This window comes from Leucoraja erinacea, chromosome 3, assembly GCF_028641065.1.
Source record: "Leucoraja erinacea ecotype New England chromosome 3, Leri_hhj_1, whole genome shotgun sequence".
NCBI classification, from domain to species: domain Eukaryota; kingdom Metazoa; phylum Chordata; class Chondrichthyes; order Rajiformes; family Rajidae; genus Leucoraja; species Leucoraja erinaceus.
In genome coordinates this window covers 23110156-23128806 of record NC_073379.1, presented here as the reverse complement: position 1 = coordinate 23128806, position 18651 = coordinate 23110156, and the positions used below count along the sequence as shown (strand labels likewise).

Genomic DNA, 18651 nt, shown 5'->3' with positions numbered 1-18651 from the left:
AACCTATGTTTCTGGATTTCCCAACCCTGGGAAAGAAAAATAGGTTGTTCCATCATTTACAAACTACAGAAGTGACACCAATTTGTACAACCTGAGATATGATGAACTTCTCTGAAAGAGTAGGAAATAAGAATACAGGACAAATCATGGATTAGTCCATACTCTCTGCCTGGTTACAACGCACCATTTTTGGGTTCTGTTGAAATCTCACGTATCTGAAATATACTTCCTCACATGCTGCCTGAATTGCTGAGTAGTTACAGCATTTTAATTTTATTTCAGATTTCCAACATCCGCAGTTTGTTTTCCTTTTCACCATTATTGGAAGCCTGGGAATCAAGTGCTTCAGCTTTTTTCAGAGGGTAATTTGTGTAAAGGGAGAACATAAAGGAAGAAAGAATAGTCTCTAATCTTATGCCAATAGGCACTTTTGCTAAACAGGAGAACGTTGTTTGCTTGGATAAGAAGGCACAGAAGCAAAGACGAATAATGGGGAAGGGATGAACTAAAACAAAATTACAGTATTAAATCTATTTAAAATATTCTATGGTTTACATCTACAATTAGGTTGCACCTCCCCAAAAACAAACATGGGATTTTTTAAATCATTTTTTCATATATTCGTATTTGCTGAATTTAAGTTATCTTAAGTAGATTGCTTTTTATATTACTTTTCTTCTTGCATATAATTGTTTAAACAAAATGAACTCAACTGACTGGTTCCATTGGTTTTCAACTGACTGATCCTGATTGCATCCATTTTGAAGACAGTGTGTTTTTTTATTAAAATGTGTTTTGCTTGGACGAGATGAAATCAGTGGAAAGTTCTGTCATTCTCTAAACTAAGTAACTGAAAACATGACTAAAAAAAGTACACATATGTACACAAAACAACTGAATTACTACTCCTTGGTGCAAATCGGATGATTTAGTGCATGAATTACTACTTCTTGGTGCATCGGATGATGCACAGCAATGAAAAAGAGGAAGACAGGCAGAATGTCACATTGTATGCGGGCAATGGCACTTCATGGGGGGGGGGGGGAAGAAAGAATGGGTAGGTGGTTAACAAATTATATATTCATAAGCTGCCTTTTTTGCTTTTCAGATTTGCTTCTTTGACAGCTGCACATTCTAACCTACTTAAATAATTAAATAAAGTGGAGCATAGGAAACCAAAACCTTTCAGAACACTTTGAATAATAAGAACGTTGTTGACCTCTACCTCCCCACCATTACTCTTAGGCATGTTTTCTTTGGGAAGGTAGGTAGACACATGATTAAACAGCAACTGAAGCTTTTTTGGAGGATGATAGAATACTGAGGTTGCACGATTTTAACACAAACAGCAATGACTGCTTTGACATTTAATCCAGAACATTTTGTAAAAACTGAAAAAATACAGTAAAGACGGATTTACCAAGCGAATTACAAAGCAAAATTATTTTCAATTATATCAGGCAGCCAAAAATAAAGTTCTGAAAAAAGATTCTCTGATGAGGCTAATTTTAGTTCCAATTACATAATAGTAAAAGGCAAGTTCACTGCATAATATAATAAAAGACTAAAGCAATAGATTAACTGGTTCTGAAGAATCCCTCTAAAGTCCTCAAGAAGGCCACATGCAATTTTTGGGGTTATAAACAGCATAACTGACAAAGCCATTCATACAAACTGAAGAAAGTCATTCGTTGTTCAGTTGTTTGAGTCAAATTCTGCACTTATTCACCAGTAACAGGTTAATTTTAGCCTTCAGAAGCTTGTGAAAAGCAAAGCAGAGCAAATGTACTATTTAAAACTGTACCATAAACATCCTTCATTGGAACCATGAAAAAGTCAAGAAATGGATTTCTATGAAGATCATGACTGCAAACCCTACTAATTTCTAAAGTACTCAAAGAAAGTTCAAACTTTGACTGCAATATTGGGAGAATCCAATTAATTTTATGAACATACGGTGAAAATTATGCCTATGATGCTAAAGAATGACAAATGCCATGGTAAATTTTAAGCTGTTAGTATCGCTGTACATAATGAGCACTTTTACTGTGTTTACCGTCAGGATAAACTTTAAGCTTCAATTAAACTTTTACAGTTCGATTCCATTCAACAGGCATGTTGCAATTATAAACATAAATTTCTTCATTTTGTAGATAGCCTTCATTGATGGTTCAGTAGAATCCATCTAGATTCACAACTGATTTCTAACCTCAACAATCAGTGTGTTTTTAGTTTCAACCTAAAGTCTCTCCTTGATCAACATTACTAAGGTAGATGATACAATGAAATATATAAAAGGTGCTGCTGCTGCATAGCTTCAGCAACCCAGGTTACGTGGAGTTCAACCTTCGACTAAGTGGGTTTCTTTGCACATCCTGCAGATGACATGGTAATTCAATTAGCTACCATAAATTTTCTATAGTACAGATGATGGCAGGAAAATCACTGGGGACTCAATGAGAAAGTGAGAGAGATAGGGAAATAACAGAGAGTGGCGCAAAATGGAATTGATGGGATTACTCACAGCATGAAATGTTAGTGAGGAGGATTTGAAGGAGGGAAGTGGATAGGGATTCAAGGAGCATTATACAGCATAGGAATCTGGTGATAGGATAGGTTGTTAGACTCTCTTGCAGGTGATGGTCATTGCCTGGCACAATTTTGGCATTAATGTTTCAATGCCAGAATGGTGCCCATATCATGCTGCTAGCAGCCACAGGCTGGTTTATTTGCTGAGTATTTATGAATGAAATTGAATACTGTCACTCGATGGTAAATATCCCCAGCATTTGCCTCTGCTCTGCTTGGGAGGCTGGTCCAGAAGGTTGAGGCACACAGGACCCTGGTCAAGCGGATCTAAAATTGGCTTAGTGATTAGTTTAGGCAGATGAGCACATTTCCTATCATGTAACAAAAATACATAATGGTTAATCTTTGTGTTCTATTATAACTATAACCCTGAAAGTAATCACAATTATGAATCATATACATTTGCCAACTTCACGTACAGAATAATTGAGTTGATCTTTTTACAGTTTATTTTTCCATAGAACACAGCTGAGATCTGGAATGCACTGCCGGGAGAGGTGGTATAATCATATACAATTAGCACGTTTAAGAGGCATTTAGACTTAAATAGGCAAGGAATAGAAGGTTACAGTTCCAATTCATGCAAATGTGATTAGTGTAGCTGGGGAAATGGGTCAGCGTGGATATGGGCGGCTGAAGGGTCCATTTCTGTGCTCTATGATTCCGATAAATGAAACAGCACAGAAAAAGTGCAATTTTATTAACCTTAAGATATTTTATTAACCTTAGGAAAATGTATTACATATTTTTAGAGCTGCTGCAGATTATACAAATTATAATAACGGGACAAATCCGTAGATTTAGCAGGGATCATTATTGTAAGCAATTCAGACATAAATGCTATCAATTAGATGCAGTTAATGTTAAGTTGCCATGGAATTAGTTTTCAATGGAATACAAAAATAATTTTATATAATTAAAAACAATAGCGATTTATAAAAAAAATAACCACTATAATTTTCTTCATGGAAAACGGATGTGGGTATAGAATCATTTGCCTCAAATATTGCAATGGAATTTAAACCTCCATGGCTGAAATTCATCTAATCAAATGCAATCCAAATCGAAGCTCCATAAAATATTGTTAAAGTGTCTGAAAAAAAAGTCATCACTACTTACAAAGAGGTTAAGCTGTCTCAAAACAGCTTCTAGCAAGTAGTGCTTCGTAACTGCAGAGGACCGTAGGTTGAATACATTTCAGCAATGATTGAATACATAAAAGTGGAACAAGCATGTGGCATCTCAATGGGCTAGATAACATTGAAGAAGTGTTTGAGGAGGAAGAAGAGTATGAGAAGGATATAGTTAACTTCAAAACTGTGCAGGAGTTCAGGTAAGCAAGAATAAATGTATTATGAACAGATACAGGAAGGTGCCTTTTATGACTTGTGTTTGGTTCGTTTTAGGGATGTAGCAGGTGGTAACTTGATTAGTGAAATCAAAACATACAAATATTTCTTGTAACATCATCTTTACAAGATACAAGAGCTCAGATTTGTGCAAGCAAGCCTCAGAAACACAAAAAGTCTGTTGGACTCGCCAATTAAAGGAATGGGAGCGAAAAGTATTTTGCCCAGATTAAAACCAATGCTAAAGAATCCTAACTAAAACATGTAAACTACAATGGAATTCCACCCATCAGGTTATAAGAGCAAGGATCATTAGAATTTACAAAATGAATTAAGATAAAGTCAGAGGACTGAACCTGGAGATAATTTTCACTTGTCATAAGGAATATGAGTAGAATTAGACCATTCAGCCCATCAAGTCTACTCCGCCATTCAATCATGGCTGATCTATCTCTCCCTCCTAACCTCATTCTCCTGCCTTCTCTCCAAAACCTCTGACACATGTACTAATCAATAATCCATCTATCTATCTATCTATCGCTGCCTTAAAAATATCCACTGACTTGGCCTCCGTAGCCTTCTGGGGCAAAGAATTCCACAGATTCACCACCCTCTGACTAAAGAAATTTCTCCTCATCTCCTTCCTAAGAGAATGTATTTTAATTCTGAGGATATGACCTCTAGTCCTAGACTCTCCCACTAGTGGAAACGTCCTCTCCACATCCACTCTATCCAAGCCTTTCACTATTCTGTATGTTTCATTGAGGTCCACCCTCATTCTTCTAAACTCCAGCAAATCGTCTAAACTACAGGCCCATAGGTTAACCTACTCATTCCTGGGATCATTCTTGTAAACCTCCTCTGGACCTTCTCCAGGGCCAGCACATCCTTCCTCAGATATGGTGCCCAAAATTGCTCACAATATTCCAAATGCTGCCTTACCTGCACCTTATAGAGCATCAACATTACATCTGTTTTTGTATACAATCCCTCATGAAAACTCAGTGAAGACAAAGATTTTTTTTGATTTAAATTTTTTTTTTTTTAAAGGAGCCTGGGGCAGCTCATTAAGGCTGCTGTCCATTCATTAAGATCATAGCTGATCTACAACCAACACCACTTTCCTGCACCATTCTCAATTGTCTTAAATCTCCAAAATCTATGGATCTTTTTTCAAAAGATACTCCAGTCCTCTGCAAGAAAGAATTCCACACTCATCGCATGAATACATTTCTTGTGACCTCAATCTTAAATGACCTACTCTTATTCTAAGGTTATTACCCCAGGTTGTGGACTCCTCAACCAGAGGAATCATCCCCCTGGATCTAGCTCTTATAACACATCCAATAAATTAATAGCCTTCATGGTGAATTATAATATAGAGCTCAATGAGGGAGAAGGATTTCCGGCTAAATTAAAAAAAATTCTTACAAGATAAAAAAGGCCCAGCACAGCAATGCCAGTCTCACTTTCATACTCCCTTCTCCTATTTTGGCACTCGCCTATACCAGAATGGGTTAATTTATGGTAACCAAATAATTTACCAGTCTTCGGGACGTGAGAGAAGATTAGAGTACCCAGCAAAAACTCAAAAGAACTTGGATAAAGCAAATGCTTAGTCTTTATCACCAGGGCAGAGGATTCAAAAGCTAAGGGAATTAACTTAAAGTAAAAAGGAATAGCTTTAAGAGGGACCACAGCAGCAACGTTTTTACTCAGTTGGAAGTCTGTATCTAGACTGAGCAGCCAGATAAAGCTATTGAAGAAATTGTAATTATGAATTAAAAGATATTTGGACAGATATGTAGAGGAGAGTTATAAGAGGCCTTTGGGACAAATGGCAGCAAATGGAACTTGCACAATGTGCCAACTTGGTCAGCATGGACAAGATGGGGGTGAGGTGCCTGTTTCCATGTTGTATTACTCTATGACTCCATGGGACAAGAAATCTTTCCATTACTAAAGACTTTTTTTTCGTTCGGTAAGTTTAGTTTATTGTTGCGTGTACCAATGTACAGTGAAAAGCGTTTTTGTTGCGTGCTATCCAGTCGGTGGAAAGACTATACATGATAACAATCAAGCTGTCCCACAGTATACAGATACACTATCCATATCGCGTCAAGCTGTTCCAGTAGTTAAAGAACTAGCATCCTCCCAGCAATGCGGAAAACTGCCCAAACCATACCAAGCAGCACTTACTTACCAACCCCTAGTTTGGGATTTAACAGGGCCATTCAGTCCTGAGCAACCAAAAAACTGAATTTCAGTGGCAAGATGAGAACAATTCCCCTTGACATTAAGGCATCAGTTGACAGTGGCATCAAGCCCTGTTGAAATGAACTCAACAGGCATTGAGAAAAAAATACCACCAATTTGATTATAATTTGAACAAAGGAAGACAGTGTTGTGGTTAATCATCCCACCCCAAATAGGTCAGACCAGCTTCAGCTTCCTAATGTCCTTCTATACACCGTAACGCCAAAAATATGGATATTTTCTATTAATCACAATGTCTGATTCCACTCATAACTTTGCACTAAAACAGATATGCATGCGTGCATCAAAACACAGACAACACATAGGCAAGGGCTGATCAGTGGCAAGTTACATTCACTCCAAAGAACGATCAGTTCAAACAAGGGTCCAATTGCTTATTCTTGACATTTATTATCCTTGCCAAGTCTCCCACAATCACTATCTTGTGTGACCAGAAACAGATCAAGAACAGCAACACCAGGAACAGTCAGAGTTTGTGGTATATCCAGTGGCAAGAATTATCATTTGATACTCAAGCCTTTTCATCATCCATAAGGACCAACAATCAGGAAAATGATGGATTTTTTTTCTATATGCATGGATGTGTGTAACCTTAAATAGACACAATACCATTCAGGACAAAGCAACTCATCCAATTGGTAATTCATCCATCCCCAAAACATTGTCTTCATGTATACACTTTCCGCTGACTGGATAGCATGCAACAAAAGAGCATTTCGCTGTACCCCTGTACACTTGACAATAAATTAAACTGAACTAATCTTCCATTAACATCACACCGTGTGCTGTTCACTTGTCCACTGTGTGTTGAGGTCACTTATCTGGCCCACTTCAACAGTACCAAACCACCAAGGAAACAAGGCAATCAGCCACTTGGGAAAACCACTACCTGTAGATAGGCAACAAATGCTGGCCTTGCCAGCAACCACCACACCAAACAAAATGAATAAATCAAGTGTTAGGATACTAGAGTGTAAATTTTAATGCGCAAAAATACCTTTGCTAGTCCTTGACCTACATGCTTTAAGAGGAGAAATTACATTGGATGCCTACATCTTTGATGACGGAAGGGGAAATCAGAATGGATGAGAAGGGAAATCACAATCAAGATCAATGAATAAGAAAGAGATATTGAACATATAAAAATATAACAGGCCTGTGCGAAATAGCATTTAATTTCACCTTACATATTAGGAAGGAAGTCGCTAGACTATCTCACACACACATCCTCTATATAAATGCACAAGATTTCCTCCTCAGACTTCCTTCCACATCCCATGAAATTGCCTACAAAATAAATAGAAATCATAAAAAGGAGTAAAGATATAGTGAAGATATCAAGCAGAATGTCTGCAAAGCTACCAGAATTTTATGCATTAATAAATAATTACAAATCAGGAATTAAGAAAAAAGTTTTAAATATACTCTTACAGTTGCTACCCAATTACTGTTTTCTGAAATTGGCATGCTCAGTCTAATATAGTTGAATTTTCAAGCTGTCAAAGTAATAACTTCATGAAGGTAAATATTCACAGCCAACCTCTCAAGCCTGTTCCACCAGAACATTAACAAAGGGTAACAAGAAATAGCAGTCAGAGGACATTTGTTGCCTTATGCCTGCACCAAAAGCCAACCTTCAGCAAGATCATTTACCTGAGTGGCACTTATCTCATATCTCTTAACATCTAAAATTTCCTTATCCAACTTGAATACTTAAATATCATGTCTGTTTTTGTACTTCTGCTTTCCCAACTTATCCCATTGTGCCCAAAAAATGATCACAACTTTGAATTTGTCATCTCAGTCATAAAATGGCTGATCCCTAGCACTTCAACTTGTCTTTTGGGATCACCCTTGTCAATCCATCCCAGAATTATATGCCACATTGAGATCATCCATTATCCTCCTGCTCCAGTGAGATTATCCAATTTTAATTACAGTCGTCAAAGGAAAACCCTCTCATACCTACCAAATTTAAACACCTATAAAATTCTAACAGCTACTATAATTGAGGTATCGGAGTTCATTACTATTGATCTTTGACACCTATTAGCCAATACAGGACCCTACAACTGAAAGCAGCAGAGGCCCAAATAGCTGAGCAGCAATTTAAACAATCCATAGCACATGTGTTTAAGAAAATCCCAAACATTTGTGCAAAAATCTTGGAATAGACTTAATTTAAGTTTTTCTTCTGGAGATTGTTTGGAATTTAAAGTCGCTGATTGCTTATTTAGAAAAGGACGCCACAAATAAGGTTCAATTGGTTCTAATAAAGTAGACCTTGCTTTAGGATTTATTTACTTCAAATAAGCAGAGGTGATAAATATAGTTATAGAGGTTCACCTCTAATTAATTTCACATTTGACATATAAAAAAATTCTGAAAGTTAAATGTGGGTTATGGATTTGGATATCATAACCAAAATACTCCAATTATTTCGCCAGAAATACTCCTGAAACAGTTTACTTAGAGCCATAGAGTCATGCACTTATGGACCCGTCCTACTTGGGCGATTTTTCAGGTGACTTGTCAAGAAGCCGGCAGTAGCCTGAAAAACGGGCGACTGGAATGGTGACTGTCAGAGTGGAACACAAACATACACATCGCTTCCTTCACCAGCCAGTTATGCAAGCGGGGGGAGCGCTGTCTAAGTGAAATTCACATGGTGCAAAGCAAATGTGATACAGACACACACCACGATGAACAGGAAGGTTAGCGCTGTAATTAAGACGGTAAAAGCACAGTGTAGGGGAAGGGTCACGTAAGTCCTTTAAAAAAGGGGGGGGGAAAGAAGGGGTGAGAATGAAGGAGTGGAGACAACTTTTAAGAAGTCTGTGAAGCTCGGTCGGTTATCCTTGGTTCTGAAAACTACTGCTTACGTTTTTTTCCCCCAATGAGCCAATTAAATTCACAGGTCAGCACCGGCTGCAACCTACGAGAACCTTCGACCTCCTGGCAACCCACCTAAGGCACGAGAACTCTCACTACTCTCCAATGGCGGCTTCATTCTGATCGCTGCTAATTTTTCAACATGTTGAAAAATTTGCGGCGACCATAATGAGGCTGCGACTAGCTCCCAGAATGCGGGAACTCCTCGACCACGAAGGCGACTACCCGGCAACCACCCGCGAACATGTGGCAACCATGTGGCGACCGCATAGTCTCCTGCAGTCGCCTAAAAAGTTGCCTGTTGGACAGGCCCATTACATAATACTCATTTATACTGTTACTTTGTCTGACAACTTGCAACAAATTATCTCCACAGAAAGGCATCGAGATGCTAGTAGTTAATTAAAAAAAACACTAAAATATCCTAATACTCAATGTATACATGTATAATGAATGGATATTAAAAACGAATTTCAATCCCAGCACACTAGTTACAGTCTAGTCTATCCAATGTTTACGCAGAATCATGCAGAAATATGTCAAGAAAAGATTCACAATAATTGACCAAAGTCAGAAAGCCTTTAATTGTAATCTGTAGATTTGAATTAAACTAAAATTACATTTTGTAAATAATATAATGCCCCACATTAGAGATTAGAACATCTGTCATAAACATGATCCCCCAGTTAGATCTCAAATAGCACCTGGGGAAGAAAGAGATGGAAGGGGATGAAACCTGAAAAACAGTTGGACTTATACTTTGCAGAATATTGAAGCATGAGATGTGATCTTATTAAAATCCCGAGGGTGCTGGGACTAATAGGATAAAAGATGACAGAATGTTTCCCCGATAAGAGTATCCAGAATTTGGGGTCTGTGATCTCAGATGCAGATTCACTCACAGAGTCAAGACTTCAGAATTTGTTACCCCCTATCTAACGAAGCAGAGTGAATGTATCTACTCAGGGTACAGAGTGATAAATATTTAACCAATAATAGAGTCAAGAAGAATGGAGAGTGCAATAAACAGTATTGAGGCCATGATGGAATTAGTCATAACATTCAGTGGGTTAACCGACCTGCTTCTTATATTTCTGATGGACGCATAACAGAGTTGTAGTTGACATGGGTCAAGAGTTTAAGGCAACGGGTTTGCTTGAATAGCATTGGATAGGCAATCTTGTTGATAAGAATTGGATTGCATCCATTCTTTCAGAGCAGGAAAAGACAGCAACATTCTTAAACTGATAGCTTTCAACCTTAGATAGCTTACAAAAAAGGGATGTAGGTGGTGAAAAGTGAATGAAATTTGGTTTAGACGTCAGAACAATTATTTCATTTTCAAGGACCAAGGAGTATCGGACCAAGAATAACAATAAAATTAAATCATTGCAAACTTGGATTTCTGGATTTGGGAAATGGCATTTGTCAGTGATATACTTGTCATGCGAGTACATATGGAATAATGGGACACAATGGTGCATTATTTGGCTTCAATCATTCATTATAGTAGCTCTGATAAATATTTCAAGTACTGTAAAGTAATCTTGTATACTTTCACCTGCTCATAAGTATGCAAGTAACAGCATCAAAAAGTAATAAATGTCTACTTGGTTATAAAATGATAAATTAACCAATCGGAGCTATATCTGACTATGGCCAATTAAATTTGTGTTTTTAAAATTCCTTCCACTCATCAGTCAACCATTGCTGCAAGTATAATGTCAAACATATCATGGATTTGTTTTATGATGAAAACACCAAACACTGATAAAGAGCACAGGAGACATGCATTAATATTAAGTGAATCATTTTGACCAAGATAAAGTACTCAGCCAGGAGCCGTGCAAAAAGTGGACCATGAATATCCACAATATCAAAATATACACCCAACCAAGATTACATTGTTGTATTCTGTTGGGCTCAAATAGCAAGGAAACCAAAATCTACCTTCCCACTCAATCCTCATTTCCTCAGTATAGAAGTTGGGAGGTCATGTTGCAGTTGTATAAGACATTGGTGAGATTGCATTGAGAATATTGTGTTCAGTTCTGGTCACCGGGTTATAGGAAAGATGTTGTCAAGCTGGAAATGGTACAGAAAATATTTATGAGGAGGTTGCCAAGACTAGGGGGAGCTGAGCGGTTGAGTACGCTGGGACTCTACTTCTTGGAGTGCATCAGGATCTTATAGACATGTATAAATCATGAGAGCAATAGATCAGGTAGATACACAGAGTCTCTTGCCCAGAGTAGGTGAATCGAGGACCAGAGGATTTGGGTTTAAGGTGAAGGGGAAAAGATTTAATAGGAATCTGAAGGGTAACTTTTTCACACAAAGGGTGGTGGATGTATGGAACGAGCTGCCAGAGGAGGTAGGGACTATACCAACATTTAAGAAACAGTTAGACACGTATGTGGATAGGGCAGGTTTGGAAGGATATGGACCAAACGCAAGCAGGTGGGGCTAGTGTAGCTGGGACATGTAAGATAAGCGATAAAAAAAGCTGCAGTTGCCGGATACCTCATCAAAATAAACCCCAGAAAGTGCTACACTCATTATGCGGAGAAAAAAAATGTTAATGTTTCAGGTTGATAACCCTTCATCCTGTGCATGAAGGGAAAATTAGTCACGCATGGTTTCCCTTTCATAATCCATGCAGACTCTGTTCACTTGCATCATTCATCTCCCAGTGTTCTGTTTTTACACCCTTCATTTCAGGCTCCAGCATTATCAATGTTATTGATGATAGGCCAATGGGTCATACTGCTGTTTTCTCTCTCCTTCCTTTCATTTACTACCTTTCAATCCACAGGAAAATATCCAGACATTAAAAGATAATATTCAGAGCATCCATTATCTCCATATCCACCTTTGCAAAACTCTGGGATGTGGATCATATGATCCTTCAGATTTAAATTTAGAATTTACTATCCAGGGGGTTTGTGGATACTCAGTCGCAGAGTATTTTCAAGACAAGAGATTTCAGAGGTGTGTACAAGAAAGTAGCTCTGGAGTTAAAGATAATCCCTGACCAAACTGAATGGCAGTCTAGCAAAAAGTCTCAAATCCTGCTTCTATTTCTTAAAGATGACCAGCAACATATAGAAATGGTTAGTAAAAAAAATAATATTGAACTCTTGCATTTCAGACAAATGAAAATTACTAGTCACACTCAAAAAACAAGTCTAGAGTCCCAAAATGCCATCAATCCATTCCCTCCCCATTTGCTGCCTGACCCACTGAGTTCCACTAGCATGTTGTTTTTTGATGTAGAAACAATTAGACTTTATATCCTTAAAAATATACACTCTAATACCCTTCCAAATATATGTTCACTGTACATTGCATAGAAACATTGAAAAATACAGCATTGGTATAGGCGCTAGTCACCGTGTCTGCACTGACCACAATGCCCAATTAAACTAAAATTACATCTGCCTGCATATGGTCTGTATCCCTCCTTTCCTGGCTGCTCATGTTAGATATGCAACCCAGTGCATATAAAATTTACTTGCTCCATGCCAAGTTTTAGATTTGCAGAATAAACTTCAAAAGAAAACGAGATTGAGCAAAATAAGGTGTTTACTTGCTGACATTTTAGTAAGCGGAAAATGAAACAGTACACAAGGGCATTTCAACTTGAAAGACTAATAATCTATTCATTACCAAGCAAAGGCAACTCTGATGAAGAGGTCACTGATTTTCATCAATTCTAAATTATATCTAATTGAGAGGCAACTATAACAAACTCAAGTATCTCAATTTATAATTTCAATAAATGCCCAACTTTCAAACCAAAATCAAAGGATATTAGATCTAATCATAACTGCACCAACATTATCAAAGATGTTAAACGTTAAGGCAATTTTAAAAAAAGTTATTAGATTTGTTTTTCAATTTATTCAATATGTATTAGATTTGTTTTTCAATTTATACAAAATGAATCAATGTCCGAAAATAAGATGCTAATTCTTCCAGCAGTCTTAGTTGCTTTACGCCATTGATTAAAAGCAAACATTATATTTAGATGAAATGAAGAAAGATAATTCTCAAAGCTATAAATCTTTGCCATTTAACAAAATAAATTCAACCGTAACAATTTATAAATAATTTCCATACACCACATTCTGCATATCAAAAATACACCAATGCTTTACAAAGGCATCCTCAAACAAATAAACTGACATAATACCACACAAGAAGATATCAAAGTAGATGACCAAAAGCTTGATCAAAGGGGTAATTTTTCAGGAAGTGTGTTTCTTTTAGAAGATGAATCTAGGATAGTTTGAAGATATTGCAGATGTCACTGTATGCCATATTGTCACTTGCGGGCGGAGCACCAAGGCAAATTCCTTGTATGTGAATATACTTGGACAATATTGTCCATGGGCCAAATCACAAATAATTATGAGATGGAGTACAGGAAGGAGATAGAGAACATAGTGTCATGGTGTCAGTACAATAACCTTTCCTTCAATGTCAGCAAGACAAAGGTGTTAGTCATTAAAGCATGGAGGAGTTCATTCGCCAGTCAGCATCAATGCTGCAGATGTAGAAATAATTGAGAGCTTCAAGGTCCATGGCATTAATATTGCCAATGATCTGTTTTCTCCGTGTTGCGTCTCCATCCGCCCCGGCGGCCTACAATGTGGAGTGGTGCGGCCTTGCCTGTAGACCGGCCCGGAGGTTCAAGCCACGGGCGCGGCACGGACTTACCATTATGAAGCCTGTGATTCTTTGCTGAGGAACGCCAGTGAAAGGGTTCCGACCGCGGGGCCTATGGACTTTAACACCGTGAAGCTGCTGTCTCCGGTAAGATGAGGGCAACTCGCATGCTCCAGGCTGCGGAGTGTTCCAATCCGTCCCGACGCCGGAATTTCGATCATCCTGACGAGAGGGCTTGGACATGGGACCGTCGGCAGAGGCGAACTGCGGCGGGTTCAAAGGCCCCGACCACAGGTGAACAAAGGAGAAAGATGACTGAATTTTATTGCCTTCCATCACGGTGAGGAATGTGGATTCCACTGTGGTGGATGTTTATATTACATTTTATTTTATGTGTGCATTGTTACTTTTCACTTAGTATGGCTGTATGGTAACTTAAATTTCACTGTACTTTTATTGGTTAAGTGACAATAAACGCAAACTGGAACTTGTTAACTAACCAAAGTGATGCGGCAGCCAAGAAGACACCCAATGCCTCTACTTCCTGAGGAGACGGAGAAAATTCAGCATGTCTCCAGTGACTCTTACAAACGTATACAGATGCACCATAGAATACATACTGTTGTGTTGCATCACAGCTTGGTTTAGGAATAGCTCTGCTCAAGACGATAAGAAATTGGCGAATGCAATACTTGCATTTATTTCGCGTGGGCTAGACTACAAAATACAGGGATGAAATGCTGGGGCTTTATAAAGCACTGGTCATACCGCATTTGGTATTGAGAGCCATTTAGGGCCCCATATCTGAGGAAGGATGTGCTGGCATTGGAGAGGGTCCAGAGGAGGTTTACAAGAATGATCCCAGAAATTATTGCGTTAACATATGATGAGCCTTTGTAGGCACCGGGCCTGAACTTGCTGGAGTTGAGACAAGGAATCAAATCATAAAAAATGCACACACAAGCCATTTGCCCATAGTGTGTGCACAAGTCCAAAATAAAAGTATCCTGCCTGATCCTTGATCATAAAACATTGGTTCCTTACTTCAGTTTTGGCCATGAACCAATACAACAGTTCCTAGAAATTAAATCTTTCATCACCCAAGTAAAAGTAAATTATGATTTATAAACATGACAAAGTAAAATAGTACCTCAATGGAAAAGCTCAATGTACACTAAAGTGTGCCTCAGTAAAAAACAATTAACAAAGAGGACTAGCAAGAATATTAATATAACTGGAGCTATAAATCCATGAATTAGAGATAAGCAGAAGTAAAGAGTGACGAAGAATGAAGCTATCTGCAGAATAACAAATGCTTTATATATGATAATAAATCACGGCCCATGGACATCAATTCAGGTCAAAACATTAGCATTTGAAAAAATATATTAATTTCATCTCTGTAGACGACTTATATTAGATACTCAACTTGGCAGCAGACGAAGACAGAGATCTAAAGCAAATCCCAGTAAGCCTGTATTTTCTCTGGCTGACTGAGCTAAAAAGATTAAGCCTAATATGCCAAATGGCCATCTGTTAAAGTCAACCATTGGCTGAATCATTTGATCATCTATGAGGGTACAACTGTAACTTTAACCAAATAAAATATAAAAAATATATAAATCACAATTGTTTTCAATATCTTAGAGCAAGAACTTTTGGGTTCAATAGTTTAAACCAGCTTTAAAATTTTAAAAAAGTCTTAAATAACAGCTGCAAACAATTTTGTTACAACCAAGTTCCATTATTACAACAAGCTGGAGAATAAATTAATGCACAGGGAAGTAGGAAAAGAAAAACTATGACATAAAGAAATAACAGGCTGCACATATGAAAGATAATGGTTTATTCTATCCATGATTTCAGTAGAAGACCTTTCCTCACAGTAGAACAGTAGAATACCTTTCCTCACAGCACAGTTATCTAAGACTAGACGGTATAGGCTGATAATAAAGGATAAGTAGTTTGGGGGAAGGGGTGGGTCTGGGGAATAACTTTTTTTCCTTGAAGGAAGTTGGAATCTGGAACGTATTGCCTCAGTGGGTGGTGGTTATCAACATTTAAAAACGAGCACTTAAATCAACAGTAGAAAGTAAAAGGGACTGACATAGATGGGTATTTGATTGTAGCATGGATGTGCAAGGCTAAAGGCCTGTATCTTTGCTTTTATTTAAACATATAATTCTGTAACATTCATCTGGTCACTTCAAATGCTGCAAATAAAATTTCAGCAAAACAAACTACTGTAGTAAATTTTTAAATGCCCATTTGTTAGACACTGAAAGTTGGACCAATGCCTGCAGGCTTCAGAACACAAAAGAAATAACTGTACAAGCAAACACTCACATATTTTAGAGACACAAGCGACCGCAGATGTCGGTATCAAGAATTTAAAAAAATTCAAACTGCTGGAAGATCTCAGCGGATCAAGCAGCATCAGTAGAGGGAAATGGACAGTCTGAAGAAGGGTCCCACATCATCCATTTCCCTCCATAGATGCAAGCCTGACGTGCTGAATTATTTTTTATTTTTGCTCAGACATTTTATCTATCTCAAACAAGATCAACCAACCTCCTCCTTGCCTTATTCCCAACTCTTTACATTATTGAAACAATTTGAACCATTGTACTAATTTACTGACAAGGGCAGCGACATTGAGCTGAAGTTATATAGTGTACTGATTAGACCACACCTTGAATTCTGTGATCAATTCTGCCACCCAGTCATGAGGTGAACATTCAAGACTTGGACACAAAATGTTGGACTAATTCAGCGGGTCAGGCAGCACCTCTGGAGAAAATGGATAGGTGACGTTTTGGGTTGGGATCCTCCTTCAGACCCGCTGAGTTACTCCAGCATTTTGTGCCTGTCTTTGGTATACTCCAGCATCTGCAGTTCTTTTTTTTAAATACATTCTAGACTTGGAGATAGTTTGTTGACCATCAGGGGTCTTCAATATGAAACCTAACATTAAACGTAAGAAAATTAGATCTGAATTTTATGGATACCAAGTGGAATAGAATAAAAGGTTAACCTATAACAATTGTTCAAGAAATTATGATTGTATGACAAAGTAAATCAGTAGGTCTTAAATTCAAATACTTCAATGTTATCAATATCTATACTGGCGTTTGAATAATGAAGACAAAAAAAATGTTTTCTTCAATAAATAGTTAATCGCTAAGATGGGTTGCAAGGCTGTGCAGAGAAATGGGAAGAGGAGCACATTTTGTGGCTATTAGGAAATCTCAGACACTAAGATACAGACAGGAAAAGTAGCAACTCTATCAGACGTTTCCCAATTTAAGACTGTTTTGATTATAATTTTACTCATCTGACTAACATTCTCTGGTTATTCCTGGGCTGTAATGGTTCATCCATTTGAAATACTTGGCAAAAGGTTACCAAGTGTAGATCCCCACCCATTTTCAGATTATTGCTATGGCCCGGGTCAGTCAGGATTGCAACTCAGCAATGGAAAGCAAAATATAAAAAGGCTCATCCCAGAACGTTTGCAACACTGCACATTAAATTGACTATGATCTTAGGTTCAAAAATAATCAAATGTATTTAACTGTTAACTGAAAATATAGTATATAGACATACAAATCTTACAAACACTAAGCCACAAGCAGATGACTACTTCAACTGGAATTAAGCCGATCGCAAAATTGTAAAACACGATACAAGGACACTTCGACTTTTCTATCTTTTAGTGCCTTCTATTGATTACTACTCATATACTATACAATGACATGTTATACTTTTTTCTCCTCTTGCATTATTAAAAAAACAAAAAAAGACAACGATTATGTTTATCTCTGAAACACACATTGCCATATTTCATTTTGCAGTAATCCAATTTACTGACACACGCCTACAATACAAAGAGACACAGCCAGGTTGCAGCATTGGAGTAGCTGGGTTGCGTCCACGGCAGAGGGGTGACTAGGGGGATACTTTGCATTAGATACAAAGTTAACGAGATTTTTAAAAAATGATGCTTTTCCCCCCACTCAAACAAGAACCTTGCATCCGCGGAGCGGTTGAGTGCAGAGGGTGGGAGCAATGGAGAAAATAAAACGGCGTTGCCAAGAATGGGGTGGGGTAGATGGATGGCAACAGTGCAGAGCAATTAAATAAAAATCAGCACAGAGCTCGGGATAAGACCGCGATCAGGGAGAACTGCAACCGCCACGACAGGAGCAGACGGACATCCAAGCTCATGAGCCGCCGGACTGGTGCAGTGACCGCCGGATTCACGCTGATCGCTTCATTCGGGCCCTCGGCGCATCTTCTTACCTGATAGCGTGAGAAATACCACGATCTGAGGTGAGCGTGTGTTTGAATGTGTGTAGTTCTCTCAGCGGGGTGACAGGAGGGAGGTGGCGTTGTTATTATTATTATTATTATTTTTCCCCACTCCGCTACACACAGACTGACATGGGTGCGGCGCCCACCGCGGCTCACTCAGGCGAACAAACCGAGGCGGACGACGAGCGCAGACAACGGCCCGCGGCTGCATCGAGCCCTGTCATTGGCCCACAGAGGGTGGGGCGTGGGAGAGGAATGAAAGGAGGGAGCGGGTTGGCGGCGCCCCCTGTCAGTCTTCCCCACGCTGCGCCAATGGGATTGGTCGCGGATGGATGAGCCCGCCCCTTACGCGCGACGCCGAGCGCCGCCCCGCCCCCTCCCCGCGACACAACGCGCGCGTGCGTGGTGCCCCAACCGTCGCGGGGGTGCGCCCCGCCGCGCCAACGATTAATGGTTCGAATTTGCATTCCGCGCTAATTTCCTGTCATGCCTTTTATTTTGGTGGGGAGGGGGGGAAGCTGAGCCAACAAAGCCATTAGTTTAGACCAAACAGTAATTA

The 18651-nt window shown here is 38.7% G+C and overlaps 1 protein-coding gene across 8 annotated transcripts in view; it reads right to left on the bottom strand.

Annotated features, from left to right (window-relative positions):
• Window positions 1-18289, bottom strand: part of add1 (adducin 1 (alpha)) — a 75303-nt gene extending 57014 nt beyond the window's left edge. For 3 of the 8 annotated variants that reach the window (XM_055632277.1, XM_055632276.1, XM_055632284.1), the window contains exon 1: window positions 18081-18286. The gene's annotated coding sequence lies outside the window, so the exon portion shown is untranslated. Of the gene's footprint in view, window positions 1-18080 lie in introns of all 8 variants that reach the window. The other 5 variants (XM_055632275.1, XM_055632278.1, XM_055632279.1 and 2 more) reach the window with 3 other exon arrangements.
• Between the last annotated feature and the right edge of the window lie 362 nt (window positions 18290-18651).